This window comes from Maniola jurtina, chromosome 17 (genome assembly GCF_905333055.1).
Source record: "Maniola jurtina chromosome 17, ilManJurt1.1, whole genome shotgun sequence".
Lineage (NCBI taxonomy): Eukaryota > Metazoa > Arthropoda > Insecta > Lepidoptera > Nymphalidae > Maniola > Maniola jurtina.
This window is the reverse complement of record NC_060045.1, coordinates 8,223,874-8,243,424: the sequence shown is the minus strand read 5'-3', so window position 1 is coordinate 8,243,424 and position 19,551 is coordinate 8,223,874. Positions and strand designations below refer to the sequence as shown.

Here is a 19,551-nt window from a genome sequence, read left to right as displayed (position 1 = left end):
ATATATCCTATTCATCGTTGTCACGAATTCATTGAACAGCATTCAACTCCGGCATTGGATCGCTAATTCCGCACCCGCCGGCTTTCCCATGATTATTCATTACGATAAAGAACACTTATGATATCGTATCTTCTTTGAATCTCCGTCCAATTCGTGACAAGGATTATTCAATAGTTGTCATGAATTCAATGCTTGATTTCACGCCCATCTATGTGTCGGAGCTTTCATGATTGTTCATGTTTTATTCATCGAGATACTGAGCACACTTTGTATTTCTTCGTTATCTTCCTTTCTCCACTGAACCCGCGTTAAGGATTATTTAGTTATTCAGTACAATTATTACGAATTCAAGGGGAAACATCGCAATATTGGTTGGCCACTAACGAGCGTTTATGATTTTTAGGGTTCCATTCCTCAAAAGGGAATAAGGGACCCTTATTATGATCACTCTCTCTGCAGAGAGACAGACAACGAATGTCAATTGTTGTGTCTGTCAAGTCCCGTCAAGGTCAAGGGATTCAAAACCTATAGGGTGTTTCCTGTTGACCAAGAATATCCAAAATCGTGAATTTGTGGGCACATCGTATAAAAAATTTAAATGTGTTATATGTTATACCTTGGTACGGAACCCTTGGTGTGCGAATGTAACTTGCACATGACCAGTTTTACATTTTACAATAATATACCAAACTTATGGCAACTAACTTTTACTAGAATCTTTCTTTTAGAATCTTTCTCTTTGTCTTTCGTCTTTGCTTCCGACATCAGAGCACACCCACTTGCGTGATGTAGCAACGTGATTATTAATGCTTCATTCATACAGAACACACGTATAGCTACCGTGTTCTTTATACTATATCTTCGGATAGAGATCAATTCATGTTGGCAAAGACTCCAGCTGAATGATAAACCGTCCAAGCATTGCCAACATGAATTTGTGTTTGTTTCTCATCTGGATTTTGGCTGGAATCCTGATGCGGTAGAATTTATTAAAAATATGCCTATAAAAACTGCAGTTTGCAGTATGTTCCAATTTTAGTGTTCTATTTAAACGTTTTACTTGTAGGTCAATGAAAGCTCCCACTATTGTGAAACTATAGGGTTGTTCCAGTTTTTTGTCACTAACGTCCTATTCTCTACTTCTTACTTTGATTATATTTTAACCCTTTTATTCATTATACTGCACATATTTGTGAACTTTCAAATCCTTTAAACCATAAATCTAATTTGTTACATTGGTTTCTTGCGTTGAAAGTACTTACTCAGTTGTAGTATTATATAGCATTAGTATTTTATCAGTCTTGTAAACAGTTGTCTGATACTGAGGTCGTTATTTGAGAGCCTCGAACCCTCAAGGGACACCGATAAAGGAGCAATCAAGGTATCGGAGTCGAATAAAACCGATAGAAACATTTTTGTTTCTATCGCTTTCATTCGAAGTTTACGGAACCCATCGGGGAAAAGTTTACACGGAACACGTGATTTCATTGAATCTCTTCAAGTTAATGTAACTAATAATTTAATGTAACTACTTTCAACAATAATACTTTCAAAGTTTCAACAATAGTTTCGTCAACCTTTGGTTTTCAAAAATATTGATGTTTTCGGACATTGTTTACTGCTAGTTTCACAGGCTGTTTCACATAATATTATACCTTGCCTTTGTCGCATTATTTCTGCCTTTGATTTTATGTTTTAATTGTTTGCATTATAAATTTTCCGATAGTGTTTTTTATTTCAGGTAATTTCCATACGGTGCGGAAATTCGATGGATTTCATTCAAGTGAGTATTTTTCTATTTCCTTTATTATAGTTTTTTTACTTTGTGTCGACAAGAAATGAAATGCATTTACATTACTTTGCTAAAAATGTTTCCTCGCCATTCGTCGTGACTGCTTGGAGCCGTCACAACTGATCGAGCAGTCTCGTGTATTGACAATGAAAGAATTATTGCAGTTCGCTATGCAGTCACAGCTTCAAACAGACAGTCGTGTATCATGACTGATTCATGTAATCCTTATATTATGGGCGCTCTTATTTGAATAGCCTGATGTGCGATGAAATTCTGGCTGTCGCAGATTGATTTATTTTGGTAATGAAAATTACAAGCTAGAATTTTCTCATTATGGATCCCGGTTATCTAGATACGCGGTGTCTACAGTCTACACCAAACAGCGCAAAATATATTCTCCATATTTTCTGAATAAGTTAATTGCTTGGTTTCTAGAATTTATAGTCTAGTTGTGTTGGTTACAAGAACACCTATAAAACGTTTTATTTACGTGGCAGATGTTATTTTATTACTCTGAACGGGTCTCGAGACTCTCCAAGCTATAAAATAATCAAAACCCGTGAGATTTCGTTGTGGTTCTGTTTTATCCGGGAACAGAGAAAACACTGCTCCAAGGTCTACTTTATAAACCTCAATACAACCTTTTTATGTAAAAATTCATAAAGGAGACCTTGGACCCAGCTTGGAATACAGTATAATAATATGTAATTTAAAATTTTGCTATAACGTTCTGCTTGGCTAGTATTGGAGTTTTGAAATTGGATCCGCCTGGTTTATTCTCTACGTCTCGTGCACCACAAAGTAAGTTTTCTCGGAAGCGCGTGTTCTTCCATTTGATTTCTTATCATGCAAGGGGAGAGACAAATGACTAACCTCAGTCATTCCACCCAAAAATGTAATCAATGACTCTTTTAGGTCGGTAGATTAACTTCTTAAGTATTGCTGGTATAAATCTATGAAAGCATGCCTTTTACTCGGCAACCCGATTGGTCAGATGTTTATGTTTTGATAGTAACTTATTAGATCTTAGTCAGAACTTGGCTGACCTTTCAAAGAACATGTAAGTATTGCTGGTATACCTATATCTATGAAAGCAATAACTTTTTACTCGACAACCCGATTGCTCGTGGTCTTGTTGATGTATAAATAAGCACATCAAATGTATGTTTTACTAACATCGATGTATACTAATAATTTATTAGATCTTAGCTAGAACTTGATTGGAACCTTCAAATACGTGATAATGTTAGATTTCTTCATCGCTAATGTCTGTCTAGTGTTCGTAAATATAAAAGCTTCAGAAGAAATGCTTAGGTATAGCTTAAATATAGGTGAAATTGTATGTTTTCTTACTTGATGAGAGTCTGAGTACAGTTTGGGAGGCGACATGGCTCTATAATGACAATAATGACTTCAGAAAGAAACTTTTTGCGTATAAAGTGAATGTCACGTCCATTAGGTAAGCCGGCATCTTGGACATCTGCTGGTCATTAATACATAGTTCATTTTCTAACTATATCTCTTATGTTTGTGTTAACTTTTCGGGATTTATTAGGTTCATTAGATTTTGATAACAACAGCTGCCTGCTATCTGCATCGTGTTTGGGTCGAACGCAAGTTCGTGTCGGCACTCGGCAGGAAAGCGGGATATGTTTGTAAGTGCAGTTGCATCGTTGTGTTGTGTTTTTAAGCTGTTTATCAGTTTCTGGCCGTGTGTGTGTGGAGTGTGGAGTCGCGGGCAAGATCTCTGTGTGCTGGACGGCGGTGTGCGCGCGCTGAGTCTGTGTGGGTGCTCCTCTGACGTGCGGTGCGGAGCGGTCGGAGCGCCGCCAGTTGAGTTCGAAACGTCGTGGGGCTGCCGCGTAATCGCCGCGTTGAGCCCTGTCTCTCGATCACAACTTTGTGTACTGGAAACTTTTGAACGCAATTTTCGCCAAGTTACCCCATCGGCGCGTACATCGCCACCCTTGCTGTGTTCCGTACATAGTGTCAGAACGTTTCTACATGCACAGTCGCGCGTGTTTCAGAGCCCGTCGGTCTATTTTTGAATATTCACTAAACGCTTCGCTGCGAAGTTTTCGAAACGCAGCTCGCCAGCCGGGTTAACGGCCGCTGCGTGCAGCGCCTGCATCACATCTCTTGTGTTTTTGTTGACGGATAACATTTGTGTGATTAAACTCATCCGTAGGACCCGTGACACGTTTATCTGTAAGTATGACCTCGGTTAATTTGCTTTGATACTAGCTGTATAAACTTTGAGCGAATAAGATTCACTCTTGATTATCCCACGTAACTTCGAAACTCAAACAAATGCAAGCTGATTTCGACTCTGTAACCATGACTATTGCCAGCATGTGAGCGAGAGAACATTATGATACGTGCGCCTATAGTTATACGTAGGTATATATTGTGATGTATGTGTACAAGCGACTGTATGTGTACGAACGATTGTCTGTATCATCTTGTGTTGTACCTACCTACTTACTGTGACTTGAAAATAAATAATTGTAAACCTATTCCTATGGATTTCACTGTATTCTTTACTAATAAATTTGCTTTGTCAGAATTAAATTATCAGTGAATTACAATGTAGCTAGGGTACGTAATGCTGTTTTAGACGATTTGTACTTAAGTAGTTTCTTACTTCATGATATTTGCATAAAAAGCGGTTCAAGGATGTTAGTGGCGATCACGGTTCACTGAAACAGGTACATAATATACCTAACTAAGCACATAATTATTTATATACTTAATTATGTATAATGAACAATAGCTGAATGATGTCGGTTCGATCGTACGTCGTTAATTCGTCCGTCGGTCTGTTCGTTTTCCAAAAAATTATCAAATTCTCTATTGTGCATGTGAACGGTCAAGCATATTCTTTCTTCACGTAGGCAGGTATACTGATGTCGGACGCGTACCTACTTCGGTGTCGCGCGTATTACCTCACTAGGCATTGGTAGTGCGACATTTTCAGCATTGTCAGCGTCGTCAGCGTCGCAGCGACACTATGTAGGTGATGTAGGTATACTCTAGTATACCTATACTCTATTCATATAAAGAAGTTTAGTATAGCGCTTGTACAGGTATATTTGTACAGATATTTGATGTATATATATTCAATGTACGACTGATGTTGCTGGATATATAGTAGCGCCGTGTTCTCTACCAGGGTAGTAATAAAAACAAAAGAAATGAACACTAAAAAAATATATATTATAATTCACTATTTAAAGTTACAATTTCTTTGGAAACAACAACACGCTACAAGAGGCTAGGGGCAACTAACCAATTTCGCTACGCCGTCGCACGCGTAGCCTCTAAAATGCCTATTTACTAGTGCCTCTACATCACACCACCCCAAATTTTTATCTTAATAAAAATTAAACAAATACAAATTTCCGCAACCTTAATTTTATTTCACAATATTCGTTCTTCATTTTTCGACAACCCTAGCAATGTTTCCGATCCGCTTACCCAACAAATCATAATTTAAACACGTCACCCAGTTAAAGTGTTCCTTTGATTCGATGCATGGTACATCTCTTAACACATTATACTTGAGATGAGGTCACTAGAACTTGAGCGGGTGGCGACGGGGTCGCTGTGGCAAGTCCACTTACAATTGTTGCTATTCCCACGCCATCCAGCCTTCGTTGCACTCAACGCTTCGAATGTTTGTTACATTACATTTTACATTTACACACTATCCAATAAACTATAACAATCGTCAACCACGCTAACACTCTCAATAATAAGGTTTAGTTATGACTTCTAATAAAAAATAATATATGCGGATCGGGGCCATTTTACAATACTTATTTCATAATACTCATTTGCTTAATTGCTAGTTACTACTCGAATTATTCTACTGATACCTAACGGGCGTTTTGCTGACTCTCCCACTCCGAGTAGTACGGATTGTATGAGTCGGCAAAACGTCATCGTCGCTAAATCTACATTTTTTCTTACATGTCGTTTCAACCAGCGTTTGTCGTGGATTTTTGATATCCAGGACAAAAGCTGGTTTCAACCTGTCAATTGAAATTAGTGCTTGTCTATTGGGTAACTGTACTAAGTATGCTTTTTCCAACCGCTTTATGACGTCATAGGGACCGTCATATGGTGGTTGTAGACACTTACGCATTACATCGTTTCTAACAAAAACTTTTTTACAGTCTTTTAAGGCAGGGTGCACAAAAATAGTCCGAGAGTCTCTCTGTGTCTCGGGTTTTGGTCTTAAATTACTAATTACCTGTTTCAACTGCTTTAGGTACTCCTCACCGTCCGTTATCTTACTATCCGATGGTTCGAAAAATTCTCCAGGGAGCCTCAGAGTTCGCCCAAAGGTTAATTCCGCGGCACTTACCCCTGTGTCACTGCGTGGTGCTGCACGTAGTCCCATCATAATGGTGTGCATTTCTTCAACCCACGATCTATTGTCCTTTAATCTCGCCATTAAGGCGGCCTTAAAACTACGATGCCATCGTTCGATCATGCCATTACTTTGTGGATGGTACGGTGTCGTCCTAAACTTATGAACCCCTAAATATTTCATTAACTGTCTAAAGAGACTGCTTTCAAATTGCTTTCCTTGATCTGAGCTCAAATTAATAAAACACCCATGTCTAGTAATCCATCCTTCATACACGAGTTTGGCTACTGTCTTCGCACAAATATCTTTAATTGGAAATGCTTCCGGCCAACCTGTTTCTCTATCTATCATTGTAAGACAATACCTGTAGCCTTCCTCTGAAATAGTGAATGGACCTGTAATGTCAATGTGTAAATGACACATTCTATCTACTTTTGCAAATTGCCCTAAAGGTGACATAGTGTGTCTGTGAACCTTTGCTTTTTGACACTCTATGCACGACCTAGCCCAAATACCTATATCTTTATTCATCCCAGGCCAAAAATAATTATTAGTTACCATTTTCCTTGTTGTTCTAATGCCAGGATGGCTTAGGTTATGTATTGTTTCGTATGCGATACGCCTAAACTGTTTTGGTAAGTAAGGCCTAGCCTTATCGCCTCGCAAGTTACAAACAATGGGCTTATTTACACTCGGGAAGTCTATTTTTATTAGTCTCGTGTTACCGTTTTTTGTTCCTAGCAATTCTGTGAGCTCTTTGTCGTTCGCTTGCGCAATAGCCACTTCTGTGAAGTCAAGTACTGACGGGCACGAAATTGTTTCAACTCGCGATAACGCGTCCGCGGGCGCATTCTCTTCGCCTTTTGTATAGCGTATATCCGTCGTGAACTCACTAATAAATAATAACTGACGGGTCCTTCGCGGCGTTTCTTTACTACTACTTAGCTTTTTAAACGCAAACGTTAACGGCTTATGATCTGTATACAAAACGAGATCTCTACCTTCGAACATGTTCCTAAAATATTGCACTGACAAATAAAGCGAAAGTAACTCCCTGTCGTAGGTACTGTACTTTTGTTGCGTGTCAGTCAATTTTTTCGAAAAATAACCTAACGGAACCCATTCGTTATTTACTCTTTGTTGCAATGTGCCTCCAACGCAACTATTTGACGCGTCTGCCATTATAGCAAGCACTTGACCTGTTATCGGATACGCTAACAAAGCAGCGTTCTGTAAATTCAACTTGCATTGTTCAAAAGCTTGAACAGCACTTTCTGTCCACACTATACTACTTTTGTCACGTTTCTTTGCTCCGTGAAGATACTTATTTAATTCAGCTTGATATTCGGCTGCCTGACGCAAATGACTTCTATAGAAATTTACCATGCCCAGAAATCTACGAAGTTCCTCTACCGTTTTCGGTCTGGGAAAGTCTACAATTGCTTGGACCTTGCTTGGCAACGGCCTTAAGCCACTGGCTGAGACCTCATGACCCAGAAACTCAACTTTATCCTGCAAAAACGCACACTTTGCTAAATTAATAGTTAACCCAACTTGTTGTAGTCTTTCAAAAACGGTCTCTAAATGTTTTTCGTGGAGCGAACTATTTTCGCTAGCTATTATTAAATCATCTAAGTATGAAAAAACAAATTCTGCTTTATAATTCGCACAATCCGGGTTATTTTGTTGAAAATTTGCCTCTAAATTCTGTAAAACATAATTATTCATGAAACGTTGAAACGTTTGTGCTGCGTTTCTTAAACCGAAAGACATACATGGCCATTCAAACAAACCAAAAGGTGTAATGATAGCTGTTTTCTCCACGTCATCCTCTGCTATCGGAATAAAATGATACGCTCGGTTAATATCAATCCTGCTAAATACTTTCTTATCGGCTAAAATAAACGTAAAATCCTTTATGTGAGGAATTGGGTATCTATCAGGCTTCGTAATTGCATTCAGCGCTCTATAGTCTCCACACGGCCTTATATTACCATCTTTTTTAGGTACAACGTGTAGAGGACTCGCCCACGCACTCTTTGACGGGCGGCAAATACCCATTTCCTGCATAAGGCGAAATTCTTCTCTTACCTTTTTAAATCGGTCCGGCGGCAGTGGCCTTGGACGCGCATGCACCGGAGGACCTGAAGTCTCGATGTGGTGTCTTACGCTGTGACGTGGTGGTTCTTTGAACGTCGCTGGCATTGTCAATTCCGGGAACCTACTTAGAAGAGAATAACATGGATGCGATTCGGCTATAGTAAAAATAGATGAATGCTCCGAGTTTACTATAGTGGAAATTACATACATGTTAGTCTCCTGATCTAACAATCGTCTGTTTCTTAAGTCTACTAACAAATTATACTTAGCTAAAAAATCCGCTCCTAAAATGGGTTGTTTAACGTCGGCTATCACAAAAGTCCACTTAAACGCACGACGCAATCTTAAATTTAACACTAGAGTCTTTGTTCCGTAAGTCTGTATTTCACTACCATTCGCGGCATAAAGTTTGTATTTATTATTCATTGCACTATCACACACTGATTTATAACTTTTAGGCAACACTGAAATGTTCGCACCTGTGTCTATTAAATAACGTATGCCATTGTCCTTATCCGTAATACATAAACGGTGGTTCCCTAATTCGACGCAGGTACCCACCGGTTCCACCTGCATCTTTACTAGTTTTCCTGCTTCGTATTCCAGGTGCACGGCTGTTCACAGCGATTAGCTCTCTGCCTGTATCTAAAATGATGCACGCAGAGCCAGTCCGGGCTATCCGGGGTACGTCTGGACCTGCTGTCCTCTCGTCCTCTGGAACGCGAACGACCACGGAACCTTCCGCGACCTCGCCTGCCTCGCCAACTGTCTCTGTACTTGTCCAGCTGGTCCAACCTTGCATGTATCCTGGCTATTTCAGCTGCCATCGAAGAATTTCCGGGTACCGCCTCCTTTGCTGCCACTTCTGCTACTGGTTGGGACTTCATAGTTTCCATTACTTTGTCAGCAATCACGGCTAGTCTGTCTAGATCTTTGGCTTCTGTTGCAGCCAGAACGCCTCGTGCTGCTGCTGGTAGCAGATTCTGCCATAAAACGCTTAGGGTCTCATTACTAATTTTACCCCTGGCCAGACCCTGCATCTTTCGGAGGAGGTGGCTGGGTTTCTGATCACCCAGTTCCATCTCCCCGATGAGCTTCTGTATTTGACGGTTCTCCGACTCTTCATATATGTTCAGCAACCTTTCTTTAAGTACCTCGTACTTACGCACCTCCGGAGGATTGATCGGGATGTCCGTCACCTGTTGAATGACATCCTTACCCAGCTTGGATACCACTATATTGTACTTGGATGCGTCTCCTTGTTTTTGTGGTGCCAGTATTGCCTCCAGCTGGATAAACCAGACCCTAGGTTGGTCGGTCCAAAACTCCGGGATCTTCGACGTGAGAGATATCGACGCTAGATAAGTGTCTTCGTCCTTCACTACTGTCGTAGGTTGCGCCATTTTTACAGTTTTTTAGTTTTTCACTTCCTTGCACGTGTTAACTTGAGTTGCCCTAGCTTACGTTACGTTACTTTATTTTAATAAAATTAACACGCGCTACCCTGGTAGTTCAAAGTCCGAGTCACCAATGTACAGGTATATTTGTACAGATATTTGATGTATATATATTCAATGTACGACTGATGTTGCTGGATATATAGTAGCGCCGTGTTCTCTACCAGGGTAGTAATAAAAACAAAAGAAATGAACACTAAAAAAATATATATTATAATTCACTATTTAAAGTTACAATTTCTTTGGAAACAACAACACGCTACAAGAGGCTAGGGGCAACTAACCAATTTCGCTACGCCGTCGCACGCGTAGCCTCTAAAATGCCTATTTACTAGTGCCTCTACAGCGCTCTCTCTGTTATGTCCCATACAAATGACAGAGACAAAAATCTCAGTGGGCGTTAACTATTTTGAGACACCAAACAATCACAAACATGCTTTAAAAAAACATTCGACACAATTCAAAATTGTTTCCAAATAACATTCGAAATTCGAAAGCATAGTAATTCATCTCTTGCAGGAAAAAGTGTACTTTTTAACCCCCGAACCAAAAAGAGGGATGTTATAAGTTTGACGTGTGTATCTGTGTATCTGTCTGTGGCATCATAGCTCCTAATCGAATGGACCGATTTTAATTCAGTTTTTTTTTTGTTTGAAAGGTGGCTTGATCGAGAGTGTTCTTAGCTATAATCGAAGAAAATCGGTTCAGCCGTTTGAAAGTAATCAGCTCTTTTCTAGTTTTCTTATAGAGGTTTTTGTGTCGGGGGTTTTAAAATTTAAATTATATTTCTATTTGATACTTGACGTTGACTAAAGTTAGTAATTAGTATGTATTTGTTAGCTTTGAGACCATCGATTTGCACATTTTTTGGGAATTTGAAATAATTAAAGTAGGCTCATACGGACGGACAAATGCAAAGTCACCCAAGATTTTTACTCCTACCCTACAGACTCTGAGGTTTAATTTTATAGAGCGCACTTTGACTTCGGTCAGACTTGTCATTATTAAAACGAGATAGCGTTATATTGCTGGCATAAATCTATCTCGTTTTAACTAAAACTTAAGTCTGATTAAAGTCAAAGTAGGTACGCTCTGTAGATTTCAGACTGAGACCTCGCGCCTCGCTCGGTCTATAACTACCTATGTAGGTACCTACCTAGGTTATAGACCGAGCGACTGTGTATTATGTTCAATTATTGTCCAACCATAAAATGTTCAATACACATGTTTGTACCTATTCAGTGTATAATGAGTAATGGAGACCCTATCTTCGAGGTCAGCTTGGTCAAGATATTATAATGTATCAGCTTTTTGTATGAATGAATTTATTTATCTCTGAATGTGATATTATTATGAGTAACAAATAAAATACTTAAATATACTTTATTTGGATATTTTAAAATATATTTTACATTTAAAGTATGGATTTTATGTTTGGAGTTTGGATGGTCGTTTTTTTGAGACCTGAATTTTGTTATGAGGTCTATGCTCGATAGGTATTTAGTATCAATATTGAATGAAGGTAGCTACGGGTGGTCTTCCCTCTATCTAATCAGGATTATTATAGAGCAGAGCTCTCCGGATTTCTTATAATAAAACCATATAGAGACTAATCATTTACCATTCAGTGGGGATGAAAATAGAATATCGTCTATACTTACCTAAAAGAAATCAAGAAAGATTTTGGAAAAGAATGTTATTGCTATGGTGCCATCTCCACCGGCGAGAGAATCGCAATGAGTCCCATCGTCGGATAATCTCCACGGTACAACGATAATTCCGCCAACAAAACGCCACGAGACCGCAACGGATCGCCTCGTGACGTGACCGAAACGCCGTTGGGCCACTCAACTGTGTGGTAACGCGGCGATACCGTGAGACTTGACGTATCGTCGCGAGACGCAATGGTATCGCCGCAAGATGCGAGGAGTCCGTGACGTTAAATTCGTCCAGAGTCACTCGTCGTATCGCGGCGATAATATCGCCCTGTGGAGATAGATAGACCCATAACAGTTGTATCGAATTTTGTGGCACGGCGAGACTATCGCCGCGATTCTCTCTCTCGTGGAGATGGCGCCTAAGAGAGACGCTGAACGAACTCAGCGAGCAGCTGTACCCAGCTGAGCGATTTTATTAAAGCTGTGGACGAGGCCAAGTTAGTTCAATATTCGAAATTAAGTACTTATACGATGCTACGTTAGCTCATTCTAGAATAATTAAGTTTAGAGTAGGTACCTACTTTATGTTGATTTTGGCACGCGTCCCATGTTTGAAAAGGTATTCAAAACAAATACATTTGTATGGGAAAGGTTTATACCATTAGTAACCTGATAGACAGGCTGACAGCACTTAGTCTTCGGTATAGAATGAGACCAGACTATTGTAAAAATACTAGAGGATGCCCGCGACTTCGCCCGCGTGGATGTAGGTTTTTGAAGATCCCGTGGGAACTGTTTAACTCCGAAAAGTCAGAAGTGCTTTTCCAAGCTCAATACACACAATAGGCATACATACCTACAGTTTATCTACTAGAAAAGATTAAGGACGGGAGAAAATACAGCGTGACCTCCTTGAAACTGACTGCAATGTCCACTTGTAACTGTCAATTAATAAAAATGTTTTATAGTGCAAGTGATGAATAAAATGAATATTCGAAAGTTTGAAGAGTGTATTCATATTGGCGTTGAATAAAATTATTTCGTAGTTTGCATTCGGTGTTTCAATTAAAAAAATATTGTTACTAATTGATAGACTTGATCAGGGGGCACGGCAGTGCCCCCGCCAAGACGAGCCAAACGGCGGCCGGGGCGCTACGTACCTTTTTCTCGAAGTGTTTCGCCGTATTTTCGACCCGTCATAACTTCGGTCTGGATGACGCTAGAAAGCTGAAATTTTCAGTATAAGGTGTCCTTAGCAAATTTACCAAATACACCAAGTATCAAATATCTAGCTTTTATGGTTACAGATTTATTGATACCTAAAATACGCCGATTTCGGCCCTCACTGATGATCATCAAAACCTCTACTCAAAACCTCTAAGGTACTTCCCGAAGTCCTAGAAGACTGAAATTTGGTATGTAGACTAGAAATTGACTACAAACTACAGGAAAATTATGAAATTGGAAATGCCCCCCCTCTACGCCTCTTATGGGTGAAGCAAATCTGTAAATTCTGTCGCTAGAATGCTGATATTTTCAGGATAAGATGTCCTGGGCAGATTTATTAAACGCATTGAGTATCAATTGTCTAGCTTTTATAGTTTCAGATTTATTGACAGTCAAAACTTCTAGTCTGTAATTCTAGGGTACTTCCCGAAGTCCTAGAAGACTGAAATTTGGTGTGTACACTAGAAATTGCATACAAACTACAGAAAAATTAAGAAATTCAAAATTTTCCCCCTCCACTCCCACGTATGGGGGAAGCAAATTATTTGTAAAGTCTATCGCTAGAATGCTGATATTTTCAGGATAATATGTCCTTGACAGACTTATCAAACGTACCAAGTATCAATTGTCTACCTGTTATGGTTTCAGATTTATTGCCATTCAAAACCCCTCTAGTCAAAAATTCTAAAGTACTTCCCTAAGTCCTAGAAGACTGAAATTTGGTATGTAGGCTAGGAATTTCATTCAAACAACAGGAAAATAAACTTTTCCCAGTCTGTACATTTAAAAAATGTGTTTCCTGAAGTCCTAAAAGACTCTAAGACTAAGAAGAGATCTGCTTTAAAATTGAGTTGCAAGATTCCACCCAAACAAACATAGTTACATACATTGCAAGTGGAATAAAAGTTTTTAAAAAAAGAGGTAACGATAGAGAGCGGGCCATGAAAATGATGTAGGTACCTAGAAAAAATAGATCCAAAAAAAAATCTAGGGCACCTGCCAAAAAGAAATGAAATCCCACCAAAAACATTTCATGTAAAATGTGGCCAAGACTCACAAGTTCATAATGCTTTCACTGTTAAAAAGTTATGAGATCTCTAGTAGAGCCAAGCCCCTAGCTGAGCTTAGAATTGCGCTGCCCATGGGACCTATCCCAAGTCCAAAGTATATAGCTCTTAAATGCTCTTGAGTATATCACATTTATAACAATAAAGAACAAATAACTCTAATTACAAGCTCTGATTTTACAAACCCTAAATCTTGGTTAAAAAAGTACGGCTTGGCCGTTTAATGTTCGTGAAACTATTACATGACATAACATATTTTATTAAGGTCATAAGGAATAGTTTGTTCGACAATTACTAATTTTTATTATACTTCATGATTGTCGCACAAGCTATTCCGGGCTTAAATGTCATATCAGATAAAAGTACCACGAACATTAAACGGCCAAGCCGTCCTTTTTTAACCAAGATTTAGGGTTTGTAAAATCAGAGCTTGTAAGTAGAGTTATTTGTTCTTTATTGTTATAAATGTGATATACTCAAGAGCATTTAAGAGCTATATACTTTGGACTTGGGATAGGTCCCATGGGCAGCGCAATTCTAAGCTCAGCTAGGGGCTTGGCTCTACTAGAGATCTCATAACTTTTTAACAGTGAAAGCATTATGAACTTGTGAGTCTTGGCCACATTTTACATGAAATGTTTTTGGTGGGATTGTATTGTTTGTTCAATATTGACTTTAGGAAAATTATTTTATTCAAGTAGCTACAAGAAATATTTCACAAAAACGATACTAAAAATTATTTAACAGAAAATTCCTTTCAATTAAGTCGTTAGGTATTTATCTATAACAATTTTACATTTTTCAAAATATCTTAGGAGATTCGTGAGATTTTTTAAGTGGATTTTTTTTAGGCGTTCAAGATCTTACTCTTACAAGACCTAATAGGTTAATACAATGTTATCCATATCCATATTAAAATTATAAATGCGAAAGTGTGTCTGTCTATATGTTAGCTTTTCACAGCCTATCGGTTTAACTGATTTTGAGGATATACAGAGATAGCTTGCACCCCGAAAGAGTTCCCACAGGATTTTTAAAAACCTTACTTCACACCAAAGAAGTCGCAGGCATCATTTATTTAGTGCTAGGTGATGCCCGCAACTAATTTGTCTGCGTGGGTTTAGGTATTTTAAAAATAAAAATTCTTGATTTTATGGGATAAAAATGACAATTTCTGGGACGCATGCTTACCAAACTTCAAATAAATCGGTTAAACAGAAGGGTCTTTAAGAATCCCGTGGGAACTCTTTGATTTTTCGGGATAAAAAATGTCCGTGCCCGGGATGTAAGATAACTCTGTACCAAATTTGATCAAAGTCGGTCAAACTGTTGGACCGTGAAAAGCTAGCAGACTGACAGACAGACACTTTCACATTTATATTAGTATTAGTAAGTATGGATACCTACTGGATAGACATCTTAGATAGTTTACATCTCAGAAAAATGAAAGAGATTAAAAAAACTTAAACTTAAACGGTTGAGGAGCGGACTGAATTCCGAAAGGTCGGCGGTTCAAACCCCACCCGTTGCACTATTGTCGTACCCACTCCTGGCACAAGCTTTACGCTTAATTGGAGGGGACATGGGAGTATTAGTCGTGATTAGCATGGCTAATATTCGTTTTTTTTTTTAAGTCTCTGGCATTATCTAGTATTTTATAAGATGTTCAGATAAGTAGCTACCTTGATAGTGTCATAATAATTGATAAAACGTCGGGAGTAAAGTTCGCAAAGAAATTTGTTATCATGAAAACGCTCTCAGTTGATTGATTGTTTGATAAAATCCTTAAGCGATTTTTGATGACGCGCCCTATTTTGATGATGGAACCTGGTGGGAAACTAATAATAGTGACAATATTAAGATCTAGGACTAAAACATAACAATGATAATATGTTGAATACGAAATCGTTTCAGAAATATTTAAAAAATAAAGAATACAAAGAAGAACTTTTCGTATCAAACCTGAGCTACGTATGAATTTGGGATTATCATAAAAGTTAACTTATTGAAAACACGCTTCTTCGATTAGAACTTGGCTAATATTATCTGTGAAGATAATGAACGCAATACATATGTCTTCAACGAGTGTCGTACCTACTAGCTAGTTACATACTCTTTATCTAATCAGTATTGTTGTTTATGTTATAGTTGTAAACTTTCCCTTGTTATTTATTAAGAGAGCATGATATGATGCCGTAGTTTTCTAATACGGAAAAACATATAATGATGCTTCTTCAGTAATGTTAGTTTATAGGAATGTACGTAATTTAACTCGTCACGCGATAGCTTGTAGCTCTCAACAATACGTGGTAAATTTTCCACTTCGAGTTCGTTTGCTTACCTACTTGCGAAACATCGGTTATCTTTAACAATTTTAATTGTAAATCAAGATAATTGTATTTGGATCTTATCATTACATTTACTTAGGTAGTTACAATAAAATTAAGTAAAAAAAAATAAAACGTAGATCTTGAAACAAAAATTTACAATTGCCAATTCTTTTAGTTGATTGTAGCATGTGCTGAACATTATTGCAATCCGTTAACATTGAAGAAAGAAGAATAGAAAGAAGTAAGAATTCTGATAATATTCTCAAAGATGGTGAAGTTTGCCGATCCGCTTTGGGCCAGCGTGGTAGACTGTGGCCCAATCCCTTCTCATTCTGACAGGAAATCTATGCTCAGTAGTGGGCAGACGATGGGTTGATCGTGATGATGATAATGACAAATTACTACAAAACTTCCTGTTTGTCGAGTTATCTCATGAACATTTTATATTTTCTAAAAGCCAATTGCAATTACATTAACCACAATTCTTAGTATTATTCCATTCGGCTCAACAAGTGATGCGTGTTAACGTATTCATGAACACACATATGCATGTTGAAGTATAAACTAAACAATATATTACAAGCATGTGATTGTTCCAACCAATCGCTTATTCAATTGCAAAATTGCTTATCTAAGATCCGATCCTTAGAGACGAGAATGTATAAGTACAAACTAGATACAAAGCGTATGTATATGTATATTATATTCAATGAGGCAGTGTATTGTTGATTGATCTACTGATTCAGTAGGCACTGAAGCATATTTTACAATTTTTAGGGTTTCGTACCTCAAAAGCAAAAAAGGAAGCCTTATCGGATTACTTGGTTATCTGTCTGTCCGTCTGTTTGTCATGTATGTTAAAACCCTATAGGCTACCTATAGCATACATAACTATACCAAGTGGGTGAAAGGATACATAACCTTTACATCCTAAAACAGATTTTTATTTAGTTTTAAGTAACAGTTTTTGATTTATCGTGCAAAACATCGGAAAAAACACCCGAGTACGGAACCCTCGGTACGCGAGTCTGACTCGCACTTGGTTAAAAAAATTGTGATTTGCGATTTTATAGGTACTTTGTAGTTCACTTTTACTCAATCATATTCTGTTCCATTATTTACGGAATATCCGTGTCAGCTGTCTCTTTTTAATTAAATTAAGTTGAGAGTATGAGAGTAGGTTTTTTTGATTTTTTTATTCAAATACAAGTTAGTCCTAGACTTCAACATCCAAGAATGGACCTGAATAACGCCTACGAGCCATCGTAGCCCAGTTTCTTGAAATTATGTGACCTCTAATACTGGAGATGCACAAGAAGTTGAGAGTAATTTTTTTGGTTCCCTTATATATTTATTTCGACTATTATTATTAGACATAGTATTTCGTTAGTTTATTACAAAAACGGGGATTCGGGTGGAATAGGTTTTATTCAGGACGGCGGGCGTCCCCTTTTTACGTTATGTAGGTACACTCAATTTCATTATCGCTTGTAATCATGCCAGATTGTACTCATTCGCAAGCGCATCTAGTTTAAAACAGGGCTCTCTCCGTCACTTACTCCATACAATCGTAGCCCCAATTTCATTTGAATATTAAGCAACCAAAGTCCATGAAATTTTGCAGACATATTCTTGAAACTAATATCTGTGCCTGTGGTGTTTAAGATTTTTCTAAAAATATGTAGTTTTAAAATAACAGGGGCTCAAAGATTTGTATGTGAATTTTTAAGACCGCGTAACTTTGAAACCGAATATTTTGACGGAAATCTGGAAAACCACAGACATAGATATTAGTTCCCGGAACGTTTCTACAAAATTCCATTGAGTATGATTGGTTAGTATTCAAATGAGAGACGAACTACGTTTGTATGGAGCGAGTGACGGAGAGACCCCTCTACACCCGGATCTTCAGATAAATTGTATCTTGTTATGAATTTGTGTTCTTCCAGCAGCTCGCTACTATCTCATCCATGGCGTATATCTGGCGCCTCTTAATTGCCCTAGACTAATAATTATTATCAGTTCGCGTGCGGCGCCCCGCCCCCTCCGCCGGCTAAGATACGCAATTACCACTACCAGTGTACTTAACACACACATTCACCAGATAACTAGTACTTTAGCACGTGCTATAGATATACTTTAAATACGGTCACGTGGAAAAAGTAGAATGTCTTGCAATTATACTTTGCGCTAATTTTACAACATAAATTACTGTCTTAAATTACATCAATCCTAGACTTATCGATTCCGATGTTTTCCTCTAAACTAAACTTAGAGTATCTGCATCTTTTTCTTTTTAATATTCCTAACAAGTGTAAATTAAAAATTTATAACACCCCCGACAAGTGAAGGTTTCCAGTAACTAGAAAAGAGCTGATAACTTTCAAACGGCTGATTCGATTTTCTTGAATTATAGCTAAAACACTCTCGGCCAAGCCACCTTTCAAACAAAAAAAAACTAAATTAAAATCGGTTCATTAGTTTAGGAGCTACGATGCCACAGACAGATACACAGATACACGTCAAACTTATAACACCCCTCTTTTTGGGTTTGGATCGGGGTTAAAAAGGACGGAAAATGATTTTTAAAAAGGACTTAATGATGCACTCTACAAATCTCACGACTGGCACCTAAAGTCACGAGGTTTGATGGTTCTAAATTAGTTTAAGTTTGTCTGTCCTGTTCTTATTACATTGGTGAGACAAAGATGCGAATACTCTAAAATTTTGTTGCGCTCTGAATTAGTGCCATTACTTCTCGTTAAAACACACGATATAAAATAATAGTAGTTACGAGTTACAAGGTGTTTAGATCTAAACTACAGATAAAAAAATGAGGTTTTGATCATAAATATTGGTGTTGCGATTTGATATGATTGTATAATTATACGTATTTTATCTACGATCTAATCTTGATTTTCTTGTAACAACATTTTATGTAATCCTTTTCAAGCGATTGCTGAAGGATTTTGCAATAAGCATAAAATTATAGTATAAAGTAAAAGTTTTCTTGGTCTTGTTTAAATTAATTAAAATTTAAAACGTTTTATCGGCTGTCTTATAGACTACAGGCCCAGGTTTAAAAATGGGTGGGTCATATGAACCACCAGGTGACGTATACAGGACGATATAAGAGCATAAAATAATAAGTTTCAGCACTATGCCGTCACTTGTAAACTGTCCAACAGAGTGCTGGTGAGAATTGAAAAGTGCAGGTAGAGTGAGTACATTTTGGTCATATATTTTTGTACGGCATTTTTACCATCGATAGATCCATGAAAAATAATAAGAAAGCGCGCAGTGCCGTAAAAAAATGGTGCGCCACAAAGTCAGTAAATGTTTTGATTTTCTGACAATTTCCGGGGTAAATTTGGTCATTTAATTCTGTACGGCACTAGTTTCATACTGTTTCAATACAGCCTCTAATCCATTATTCCGCAACGCCGTACAAAAATCATGCGACAAAGGGAAAAAATTGAGGGTAGCAACCCCCTCTCTTTCCGTGGTCCGGGGGGTGATTTGAAACAACATAAAATTAATTTATT

The 19,551-nt window shown here is 38.0% G+C and overlaps 1 protein-coding gene across 13 annotated transcripts in view; it reads left to right on the top strand.

The window, feature by feature from the left end:
- The window catches only part of LOC123873604 (dual 3',5'-cyclic-AMP and -GMP phosphodiesterase 11), a 231,339-nt gene that overhangs the window by 62,360 nt on the left and 149,428 nt on the right, over window positions 1-19,551 (top strand). For 6 of the 13 annotated variants that reach the window (XM_045918509.1, XM_045918503.1, XM_045918501.1 and 3 more), the window contains exon 1: window positions 3,614-4,000. The exons of 2 other annotated variants lie outside the window; for them this stretch is intronic. The gene's annotated coding sequence lies outside the window, so the exon portion shown is untranslated. Of the gene's footprint in view, window positions 1-1,726; window positions 1,784-3,613; window positions 4,001-19,551 lie in introns of those variants that run through there. 5 more of the 13 variants (XM_045918495.1, XM_045918506.1, XM_045918499.1 and 2 more) reach the window with 2 other exon arrangements.